We start from the raw sequence: 13,698 nt of genomic DNA, 5'->3' as shown, positions 1-13,698 counted from the left end.
GGGCTATTACTTGCATGCAGATGTTTCTGGTCTAAGAAGTTATTTGTTCTATTGGGAAATGTTAATTGAGTCCCTTTTAGTAGAACCTGGCCTCTGTGGATTTGGTTGTCTTTGGGAGAAATGTTCCTTTTCCAAAACTGCCCAGTGCTGTAGATTATTGCTTATTCTCAGAGTTGTGGGTGTAAAACTTTCAGGCAACTGATTGCAGGAAATCTGAAAAGAAGATCATCAAGAATGTTGGAAACACTGGTAGGCATGAAGCTCCCTGGAGGAAGCCTGACGAGAGGAACCTGATGCTCCATGTGTGGCATTATCTAAGATTGAATAACTTCACTGCAGGCACAGTGGACTACTTTGTTCTGATGAGTCATATGACCGCACCCTGATGGGTGGGGTTTCCTTGATAATTCCCTAGTGTTCCTACTGTCAGTCATACAGAGAAAGGTCAGATTGAGGTCAGGAAATGAGGTAAGCCTTAGTGTGAAAAGGTGTCTGAGAAAGGCATTTCTTGCTTGGGCCTATTGATAATTTGGTCTAGGTTCCTAAAATGTAAAAAGAAGCCTTGGTGATTAAAAGTGCAGAACAAAACCTTGCAGTCAAAATAATATTGATCTGCTGCCGGAGTAACAAGTTGCTAAACAGTGCTACTCAAAGTATAGTTCCCGGATAAGAGCAGGTGAAAGAAGTATGCTATGAGCTGATAAAAGAAGTCTGCCATCAGTCAGTGATGACAAAGTACAGAAATGTAGAGCTAGAAACCTTTAGAACAGATTGATTAATTTTATGTTTATGTAATCTAATAATAAATAAATTGAATTTGTATTTTTATAGCCTTTTAAATTTCATGATTTTAGCTATTTATTTTTACTACATTTTAGAAAAGTTTTAGTCAATGACAGATTAAAAATAAAAATGATGGTCCTTTATTATAAATAGCTTGAAAGCACTTGTGTTAACCTCTTTATTGAAGTTTCATATCTAGAAAATGTCACAGATTTATTGTAAATAATAAATGAGATGATGTTTGGAAAGTGCTTAGCCTAATTCCTGGTACTTATTAGCTACTCGATAGACAGAAGCTAATTTTAATATATAGAAATTGTTACTATTTAAGTTGGGACATAGAGAATGAAGAGGAATTCCCTACATGAAGAAGTTAAGAGTGTAGGCTAGAGAGAAGGACCAGGATTATGCAAAAATATAAATTTATGAAAGGGCATGCCAATTATTATTTGTCCATTCTCACACTGCTATAAAGATACTACCTGAAACTGGGTAATTTATAAACAAAAGAGGTTTAATTGACTCACATTTCTGCATGGCTGAGGAGGCCTCAGGAAACTTACAATCATGGCAGAAGGGGAAGGGGAAGCAAGCACCTTCACAAGGTGGCAGGAGAGAGAGTGAGTGAGGGAGGAAGTGCCACAGTTTAAAACCATCAGCTCTTGGGAGAACTCACTCACTATCATGAGAATAGCAGGGGGGAAACTGCCTCCATGATCCAGTCATCTCCCACCAGGTCCCTCCTTCAACACGTAGGGATTATAATTTGAGATGAGATTTGGGTGGAGACGTGGAGTCAAACCATATCACCAACATGGCTGCAATTTGAATGTGCAGGTCAAAGCCATAACAACTAAAATATAAGTGTGGCCATCATGTGTCCTGGGATGTGCTGGAGAGTCTTGTTCAATAGTCGAGCCTACTAAGGAGATAATTAAGGAGAACTAAGTGCCATTAAGAAGAATAATCCTTAAGAATTATTTTAAAGTCCTCGAATATTCCAATATTTATAATTCTTATATTCTTCCTAATTTTAGTTTTGAAAATATAGCCATTCTAAATGTTGACGGTGTTTGACATTTTTTAATTGGTAAGATCAAAAATGATAAAATATGGGCATTGGGGTTTATTTTTGTATGATGCTAAATGTATCCAAATGCAAAACCAATTGTGTTAAAAGATTATAAAGGAAACAATGAATGCATTTAAAAAATTAAATGTTTATAATTACTCTACAATACTTTTCACATATGCAAAGGTCTTAATTACAAACACTCCTTAATTATAGACCTTTGCATGACCTCTACTGGGAAGAATAACTTTGTTTTTCATTACAGTAAGGGAAAGTATCCTCTTTAAAATAATAAATCTATGTCTTTATATAGATATCTGTTAATTACTTTTCATTAATTGAACCATTCAGAAATATCAAGGTGTGCAGATGCTCTCCTATTTTAGGAAGGTTTCAGTCACATTTTACTATTCATTATTTATGTGTCACAACACACTTATTGTCTAGGAAATATGCTGTAATCTCTGCATTTATATTACTATCTAAAAGAAGCACAAACATTAATAAGTAAATAGCAGAAACTGTGCTAAAACTTTTGATTCTTAGTTCTTGGTTGTTTTCCATTTTCCTGCTGAGACAGCTCGCCTACTATTTTTGAAGGCAGGTTTCAGTTGTTATTTGCATTTTCCCCCTTCTAATTTAGACTTTCATGTCTTCAAAACACATTCTCATCTCATTTTTAACCAAAACCAAATGAATCTCTTATTTTGTTAATGAGTTACGGTCTCCAGCTCTAATGTTAGAAAGTGATCTTTCTTAAGAAAAATTCTAACAGCAGCACAAAAGCTCTATTAGGAATTGTTGGGGATATGGCCTCCCTTCCATGACTGTCACGGTTATGTTGTTTGATGTTGTGGAATTGGCATTGTTTTCATGACAAAATGCGTACTGCAGATGGTGGACAGCCAAATCTTGTTGAAATGGGCAATTGTAAGATGGACTCAATCCTGAAAAGCCCTCAGCCGGTGCAGTGAAGTGGTTATATTATTTTATTGGGAGGGGAGGAGATTGTGATTTGGATCCTGAATGACTTGAATGATAAATCAGAAGCTTTTCCTCATCTGTATACTACTTTTCATGGGGAGATTTTGCCAGACACAAAATTGCAAATTGTCTGCTGAATTAAAGTGTATGAAAATTAAAGTGGCCAAATAAATGCAAATCGTCACTGTTCTCAGGACAGGTACTGACCGATTTAGTCAGTAAGTCATACTTTGATGATTTTAGCAGTAATTTCCTTTTTTAATTCAAAAAGGCATTCAAACAGACATCATAAACAATAATTTGTGTGGTGAACCAGCCAGCCCCCTGCTGGCTCTCACATTCGCTGTTCCCCTGCTTGAAGCAAGCTTCTTTTGCATCAAGTTTTATGTGGCCAGCTCCTTGTCAACATTCTAGTTTCTGCTTATATGCCAGCCCCTTGAAAAAGATTTCACATTTTATCTAAAATAGCATTCCTTTGCCCAACACTCTGTGCTTTTACTTTAGTTTTAACTCCTACCACCATGCAATATTATTTCATTTACAAATTGATTACTTGTCTATTTTCTGCTTCCTATAGATAGAACATGTATTTATGAGAGCGGAGACCTTATTTGTGTTTTGACTGTCTCCAATCCCTGGCTCAATAAGTACTCAATAAATTTGTGTGGATACATTAAGCAAAATAAAATATGGTGTGTGTGTATGATATTCTCTATTTAAAACAAAAATTAACCTGTGTTATTGTCTAGGCACAAGAAAAGCCATTGATTTTGTTATAAGCTTTTTCATAGAACCACAGAAGTTCTAAGGTCATGCCTTTTTTCTCCATTATTGAAATATAAAAAAGTATTTTTTTGTAGAAATCTAGTTTAAATGGATTATTTCAAGAAAAAAAATGAGTTTTCCTTAAACAGGTATACAAAAATAATCCTATTAACCATAATGCACAAAGAGTTTTTCATCTGTTGTTTTCCTTTAGTTGGGACTTTATGCTTTCTATAATAGTATCATTATTGCCAAAATATGGAGGGATTTGGGGATACCTTCATTACATTATACAACTCTCTATATCATATTCATTTTCTCAGTAGTTAGTATTTGTTCTGAGTCAAATATCATTATTTAATCTATTTAGCCTGTATTTAATCTTTGTTGATCTTTTTTTCATAAAAAAAAGAAAAATCAATTTTCTATCATGTTTGTTAAACAAGTCGAGTGAGATTTTGATGGGCATAGCAAATAAAGTAATTGATAATTATTTGCCAAGAGATTCAATTTAATATATTAAAGGGAAACTACAAATAAGATAATAAATCACTGCTTGATCTCTATTAGTACCTCTATTTATTCTGAGCATCCCAGAACATGTGGGTGGAATGAAATGTAAAAAAAAAAGAAAGGTAAGGTAATTTTTTAGAGAGAAAACAGATATCATTAGAAATATTATAACTTAAATTCCTAATTCTAATATATATCCAATGTACACAAATTGGAAAACAAAACGAATATAGGCAATACAAGATATTAAATTCGCCCACAGAATCTGGCATACAAGCCAAGGTTAACTACCTTTGCCCACCATGTAAATATAGCACTCTCAAGGCAGCTACATTTAAAGTTCTGTCATTCTCATGCTTTTGACTTATTTAGAAGATGAAGCTTATATAATTTTAATGTTCAAGGAGTTTTACTGTTCATTACTCCTGAATTCTGTAAAATGGCACAATATCTAAAAGGATCTGTTGTATAGTCTTGCCATTCTATATCCAGACTTTCTTTTTTCCAGCATAGAGAAATACTGCCCATTTACAGGGGGAAATTAAACAGAGGACATTTGCATGCATTTATTTTATGCACCTGTGAAACATCCATTATGAGCAGATTACTGTAATGGTCACTTGAATACAGAGAGTTATGAAAAACAGATCACTACTTTCAGAGCTTCAAGTCAAACTGGATGATGACATAGATCTGTGAATGCTTTGATGACTTATGTGATGATTAGGAGAAGGCCTAAAGCCTTTCTCATAGGAGAGGAAATTTTATGAGAATATGGAGTTTCTATAAGAAAGTGATCTATATAGGCATGTAAGTGGCAGGATTAAGTAAGTAGGATGGGGCAAGATCATGCACCAAGGAGCCATTTAAAAGCAACAATGAACTTCGTTTATAATGATATCCTGCCTATTATTAAAACATGGGCAGCATTAAAGACAATTACTTCTAAAATGTGGCTACAACTAACACAGGGTAGGGCTATTATCATCATTGCACTCAGCCTGTTAAATAAGACATACTGTGTTCGCTGGGTAATTTTACCCTCAAGACCTGGGGTAAATGAAGGCAAAAAGAGTCAGTAAAATTTGTACAGTGTCCTAACATTTAAGATCAAGCTTCCTCAGGGCCAGGTAGAAAATGTAAGCTTATGTCTTGCTCAGTACTGACGCGACCATGAAGCAACATAGGAGGCTGACCTGGTCATCTCCAACTATAGTGCCTTTTATTGTCAGAGGCAGGTCATGATTAGAAAGCAAGCTGGTGAAGGAAAATGAGGAATCTCTGTCATTTTCAAGCAACCCCAAAACCATACCTTAGACTTATGCTCCCTACTCTACCTGTATCTTGAAATTACCTGGAGAACTGGTTGAAAATCTTAATGCCATCCCAGAGATACTGAATTAATTTCATTGCTCTGAGGTGAACCCCAGACATTAGTTGGCGCTTGTAGAATGATTCTGATATGCAGGTAAGGAGGTGAATCACTGTTCTAGACAAAAAAAAAAAAAAAAGGCTGACTCTCCCAAGTAAAGGGGTTGGGCCAAGGCTTCCTCTTTTTAAAAACCATTTCAAGCTATCATTTCATGACTTTTCCCTCTCCAGTGCTAGCCTTGCTATTTATTCCTATAATTAAAGGGTTCAGAGCCTTGGAGGAAGAAGCAATGGAATAGGAGTGTGTCTTTTACACTGGATTTCACAACCTAGTGGGAAATCCAAAGTGTTGAACTTGGAACAAATCAGGACATAAGTTGGAGAGTGATAGAGGACATGAAAATAAATGTATTGAAAAGATTGCAAAATTTCCATTTTTGCAAAATAAATGAATAACCAACAAAAAATCTTGGTGTGCACATTTATTTTGGCCTGTCAGAGAAAAAGAATGTCTTTATTATCAAATAGGACTTGGTGTTAAGTGTCTTGGAGTCTGTGAGACTGTTCTAGATATTAGGAGTCTTCAGTGAAATCACAAATGGAAAACACATTATAACACACAGAATTAGGACGTTCCAAGCACATGTGTCTATAATCTTGACCAAATCCTTGGAAAGGAAAAGCTGCAGCTGGATTTTCAAGATGTCTAAATTTTGGAGTCTGGAAAGTATTAGTAGACAGAGAAATGAACAAAAGCGGTTGTATCTAGTATTCTGTTTTTATGGTAACAACCTTAGCTCACTCCTGCCTGGTTATCCACCACAGGTCTGCTTCAACAGCTGCACCGTGTGTTGTCTCATTTGATCCTTTACTTGCAAATGTGGATGATCCCGGTACACACATGCTACACTTTGAGGATCAACAGAAAGCTCTGACCCTAAGTCTCTATTGTTGCCTTGAGGTAGTGCTGAAAATTCCTGGCGATGTGCAGCAGGAAGGATTGCATTGAAAGACATGTGTTTTGATCCTGGATTTGCTGCTAACCAGCTAAGGAAAATTGGGCTTGTTGTTTAAACTCTAAGTATTAATTTCTTCAAATTTAAAATAAAATTCATTTAAAAAGCCCTTCCATGCCCACCTCTCAAGTATATAATAAGAAAGAATGTAATTTGTTTGAAAGAAATTTAGTGTGCCACTTACAAAGTAGTTAGAGTTGGGGGTTATGAGCATTATTAAGACATCAACTTCACAAACTCCTCTTTTAAGTACCATTATGAGAATAGTAATCAAGTCACAAGTTATGTAATGGTGCATAATCATTGTCCCTAAATGTTATTATGCTTATGAAATTGGAGTATCAGAAATCTGGGAAGGGATCAGCCAAGTTCTTCTCACTAATGATTTCTCCTGGTTACAGTCAGTTTTTTGCTGGCACTTCAGTCACCCTGAGGCTTGACTGGTGCTGGAGGATTCATTGTCAAGGTTATTCATTTTCATGGTTAGCAAGTCAGTGTTGGCTGTTGGCCCAGGGCTTCAGCCTTTCCATATGGGTCCTGGGGCTGCTTGAGTGTCATTATAGTGTATGACAGTTGGTACCTTCATAACAAATAGTCCAAGAGACTATGGTGAAGTTGCATCACTATTTATGGTCTACCCTTGGAATTAAGGCCCAGCCATGTGTTTGGGTCCTGGGGGCAGATTGCTCACGAATGGCTTGGTGCCCTTCCCATGGTAATGAGTGAGTTCTCACTCTATTAGTTCACACAAGAGCTGGTTGTTTAAAACAGCCTGGCACCTGCTCTTCTCTCTCTTTCCTCCTCTCTTCTTTTCTTCTTCGTTCCTGCTCTTCTCTCTCTCCTTCTTTGCCTTCGACCAATGTTGTAAGCTTCCTGAGTCCCTCACCAGAAGCAGATGCAGATGCCAGCAGTATGCTTCTCATACAGCCTGAAGAATCTTCAGCCAAATAAACCTCTTTTGTTTATAAATTACCTAGCCTCAGGTATTCCTTTATAGCAATGCAAAGCAGACTACCACAATTGTTTTGGCTATTCGGTATATTTTGTGGTTTCATATAAATTTTAGGATTATTGTTTCTATTTCTATGCAGGATGCCATTAGTACTTTGATAGGGATTGCATTGAATCTGTAAATTGCTTTGAGCATGATATGGTTTGGCTGTGTCCCCACCCAAATCTCATCTTGAATTGTAGCTCCCGTAATTCCCATGTATCATGGGAGGCACCAAATGGGAAGTAATTGAATCATGGGGCTGGGTCTTTCCCGTGTTATTCTTGTGATAGTGAATAAGTCTCATGAGATCTGACGGTTTTATAAATGGGGGTTCCCCTGCACACGCCCTCTTGTCTGCCACCATATAAGACGTGCTTTTGCTTTGTCTTCCGCCATGGTTGTGAGGCCCCCTCAGCCATATGGAACGGTGAGTCCATTAAACCACTTTCCTTTATAAATTACCCAGTCTTGTGTATGTCTTAATTAACAGCATGAGAACAAAATAATACATAGCAGTATTGTCATTTTGACAAAATTAATTCTTCCAATCCATAAGCATGGAATATCTCTCATTTTTTTGTGTGTCCATTTCAATTTCTTTCTTTAATGTTTTATAGTTTCCCTTACATAGATTTTTTTCACTTCTTTTGTTAAATTGATTCCTAGGTATTTTATATTTTGTATAGCTATTTTAAATGGGATTACTTTCTTGATTTCTTTCTTTCTTTTTTTTTTTGAGACAGGGTCTTGCTCTGTTGTCCAAGCTGAAGTGCAGGGGCCTGATCACAGCTCAGTGCAGCCTCAATCTCCTAGACTCAAGCATTCTTCCCACCTCAGCCTCCCAAGTAGCTGGAAGTAAAGACATGCACCACCATGCTTGGCTATTTTTTTTAATGTAATTTTATTTTAAGTTCTAGGATACATGTGCAGGATGTGCAGGTTTGTTACATAGGTAAACGTATGCCATGGTGGTTTGCTGCACTTGTTGACCTATCACCTAGATATTAAGCCCCACATGCATTAGCTCTCCCTCCCCCTACCTAATGCTCTGCCTCCCCCCTACCCCCACCAACAGGCCCCAGGGTGTGTTGTTCCTCTCCCTATGTCCATGTGTACTCATTGTTCATCTCCCACTTATAAGTGAGAATATGTGATGTGTGATTTTCTGTTCTTGTGTTAGTTTGCTGAGGATAATGGCTTCCAGCTCCATTCATGTCCTGCAAAGACATGATCTCATTCTTTTTTATGATGGCATAGTATTCCATGGTGTATATGTGCCACATTTTCTTTATGCAGTCTATCATCAATGAGCATTTGGGTTGATTCCATGTCTTTGCTATTGTGGATAGTGTAGCAGTGAACATATGTGTGCATGTATCTTTCTAATAGAGTGATTTATATTCATTTGGGTATATATCCAGTAATGAGATTTGTGGATCAAATGGTATTTCTGGACAGTATTGCCACACTGTCTTCCATAATGGTTGAACTAATTTACATTCCCACCAACTGTGTAAAAGAGTTCCTTTTTCTCCATAGCTTCGCCAGCATCTGTTGTTTCTTGACTTTTTAGTAATGGTCATTCTGTCTGGCATGAGATAGTATCTCATTGTGGTTTTGATTTGCATTTCTCTAATGATCAGTGACCTTGAGCTTTTTTTCAAATGTTTGTTGGCCACACAAATGTCTTCTTTTGAGAAGTGTCTGTTCATGTCCTTTTCCAACTTTTTAATGAGGTTGTTTTTTTCTTGTAAATTTGTTTAAGTTCCTTGTAGATTCTGGATATTAGACCTTTGTCTGATGGATAGATTGCAAAAATTTTCTCCCACTGTGTAGGTAGTCTCTTCACGCTAATGATAATTTATTTTGCTATGCAGAAGCGCTTTAGTTTAATTAGATTTCATTTGTCAATTTTTGCTTTTGTTGGAATTGCTTTTGATGTTTTCGTCATGAAATCTTTGCTCACGTCTATGTCTTGAATGGTATTGCCTAGGTTTTCTTCTGGGGTTTTTATAGTTTTGTGTTTTACATTTAAGTCTTTAATCCATCTTGAGTTGATTTTTGTATATGGCACAAGGAAGGAGTCCAATTTTATTTTATTTTTTTTAATGTAGTGATGGCATCTTGCCATGTTGCAGAGCCTGGTCTCAAACTCCTCCCACCTCAGCCTCCCAAAGTGTTGGGAATACAGGTGAAAGCCGCTGTGCCTGGCCCCTTTCTTGATTTTTTTCAGATAGTTCTTTATCGGTGTATCTAATGCTACTGATTTTTACATGTTCATTTTGTGTGCTGAAATTTTACTGAAATTGTTTATCAGTTTTAAAAGGTTGCTGGTGAAGTCTTTAGGTTTTTCTGAATATAAGATCATGTCATCTGTGAGAAATGCTAGTTTGACTTTTTCCTTTCCAATTTAGATGCCTTTATTTATTTCTTTTGCCTAATTTCTCTGGCCAATATTTCCAGTATTATTTTGAATAAAAATGATGAAAGTGGACATCTTTGTCTTGTGGGTTTATCATATATGGTATTTATTATTTTGCGGTATGTTCCTTATATAGCCAGTATGTTGAGGGTTTTTATCATAAAGGGATGTTGAATTTTATTGCATACTTTGTGAGCATCTATTGAGATGATCATACGGCTTTTGTCCTTCATTCTCTTCATGTTATGTACTACACTTACTGATTTATGTATGTTCAACCATCCTTGCACTTCTGACATGAATCCCATTAGATCATGGTGAATGATTTTTTAACATATTGGTGAATTCAGTTTGCCAATATTTTGTTGAGAATTTTTGCATCTATGGTCATCAGTGATATTGGCCTGTAATTTTTGTTGTTGCTTTTTGTTTGGTTTTGGTATCATGGTAATGTTGGCCTCATAGGATGTGTTTGCTTTTTTTTTTTTAATTTTTAAATTAAAAAATATACTATTATTATTTTTAGGGACAGAGTCTTGCTATGTCACCCAGACTGGAGTGCAGTAATACAATTATAGCTCACTGCAGCCTCAGACTCCTGGGCTGAAGCAATCCTCTTGCCTCAGCCTCCTGAGTGTGTGTGTGTGTATATATATGTGTATATATTTATATGTATATATATATACACACACACTCTACTGAAATATATATATACTCTACTTAAAATGTATATCTTATATATATACTCTACTGAAAATATATATTTTATATATATAATATATAATATATAATATAAACATATATTTACATTATATATTTTATATATAAATATATAAAATATATAAATATATAAATACATGAACATATAAAAAATATAAATATATATAAAAATATATAAAAATATATAAATATATAAATATATAAAATATATATAATATATAAATATATAAAATATATAAATATATATAATATATAAATATATAAAATATATATAACTATATAATATATAAATATATAAAATATATATAAATATATAATATATAAATATATAAAATATATATAAATATATAATATATAAATATATAAAATATATATAAATATATATAATATATAAATATATAAAATATATATGAATATATAAAATATATGTAAATATATATAATATATAAATATATAAAATATATATAATATATAAATATATAAAATATATAAATATATATAATATATAAATATATAAAATATATATAATATATATGAATATATAACATATATAAATATATATAATATATAAATATATAAAATATATAAATATATAATATATAAATATATAAAATATATAAATATATACTATATAAATATACAAAATATATATAAATATATCATATATAAATATATCAAAAATATATAAATACATATAATATATAAATATATAAAAAATATATAAATATATATAATATATAAATATATAAAATATATATAAATATATAATGTATACATATATAAAAAATATATAAATATATAATATATGTAAATATATAAAATATATAAATATATAAAATATATAAAAATATATATAATATATAAATATATAAAATATATAAAAATATATATAATATATAAATATATAAAATATGTATAAATATATAATATATATAATATATATAAATATATAAAATATATAAATATACATAATATATATAAATATATATAATATATAAATATATAAAATATATATAAATATATAATATATAAATATATAAAATATATATAAATATATAATATATAAATATATAAAATATATATAAATATATAATATATATAAATATATAAAATATAAATATATAATATATAAATATATAAAATATATATAAATATATAAAATATATATAAATATATAAAATATATATAAATATATATAATATATAAATATATATAATATGTAAATATATAAAATATGTAAATATATAAAATATATATAAATATATATAATATGTAAATATATAAAATATATATAAATATATATAATATATAAATATATAAAAAATATATAAATATATAATATATAAATATATCAAATATATAAAAGATATATAATATATAAATATATAAAAGATATAAATATATAATATATAAATATATAAAATATATAAAAATATATATTATATATAAATATATATAATATATATAAATATATATAATATATATAAATATATATAATATATATAAATATATATAATATATAAATATATATAAAATATATAAATATATATAACATATATAAATATATATAATATATAAAAATATATATAAAAATATATAATATATAAATATATATAATATATAAATATATATAATATATAAAAATATATATAAAATATAAATATATATAATATATAAATATATAAAATATATATAAATATACATAAAATATATATACATATATATAAAATATATATAAAAATATAAATATATATAAAAAATATATAATATATATAAAAATATATAAATTATATATAAAATATATATAATATATACAAATATATAATATATAAATATGCATAAAATATATAAATAGATATAATATATAATATAAATATATAAATAAATTATATATAATTATATAAATATATATAATTATTTAATATAAATTATATATCAAATATATTAATTATATAGAAATTATATATAAATTATAATATAAATAATATATAATTATATAAATATAAATATTTTATAAATATAAAAAATATAAATATTAATAATATAACAATATAAATATAAATATATATATATATTTTGAGACCAGCCTGGGCAACATAGTGAGAACCATTCTCTATTAAAATACATATAAAAATATATATATTTTAAAATACATATATAAAATATATATATTTTAAAATACATATACAAAATCTATGTATTTTAAAATACGTATTTTAAAATACATATATAAAATATATAAATATTTTAAAAAGTGTATATATATACATATAGTATATATATATAGAATATATATATAGAATAGAAGATATATATAAATATATATATAGAATCATTCTCACTAAGTTGCTCAAGCTGGTCTCAAATTCCTAGCTTCAAGCAATCCTCCTGCCTCAGCCTCCAAAAGTGCTGGGATTATAGGTATGAGCCACAGTGTGGAATAAGTTTGAAAGTACTGCCTCCTCTTCAATATTTTTGAAGAGTTTGAGAACTGTTAATAGTTCATCTTTAAATATTTGGTAGAGTTCAATAGTGAAACCATCAGGTTCTGGTTTTCTCTTTGATGAGAGAGTTTTTATTACAACTTCTATCTCGTTACTTGTTATTGGTTTGTGAAGATTTCTATTTCTTCATGGTTCAGTCTTGGTAGGTTTCATGTGTTCAGGAATTTATCAGTTTCTTTCAGGTTTTCCCATTTGTTAGTGTGTTATCTGTTCATAATAGTCTCTAATGGTTCTGTGTATTTCTGAGTTCTCAGTTGTTATGTTTCCTTTTTTGTTTCTGATTTACTTTGAATCTTCTCTCTTTTTTTCTTAGTGTAGCTAAAGGTTTGTCAATTTTGTTTATCTTTACAAAAAACCAAGTCTTTATTGAATTGGCTTTCTCAATTGTTTTCATAATCACAATTTCATTTATTTCTGCTCTGCTCTTTTTTATTTCTTGCCTTCTACTAATTTGGGTTTGGTTTGTTCTTGCTTTTCTAGTTCCTTGGGGTGCATTGTTAAGTCATTTATTTGAAATGTTTTTACTTTTTTGATGAAGTCTATTGCTATAAATT

The sequence above is a fragment of the Pan troglodytes genome, chromosome 10, assembly GCF_028858775.2.
Source record: "Pan troglodytes isolate AG18354 chromosome 10, NHGRI_mPanTro3-v2.0_pri, whole genome shotgun sequence".
In the NCBI taxonomy this organism is placed as follows: Eukaryota; Metazoa; Chordata; class Mammalia; order Primates; family Hominidae; genus Pan; species Pan troglodytes.
The sequence above is the reverse complement of the archived record's forward strand: the minus strand, read 5'-3'. Positions refer to the sequence as shown.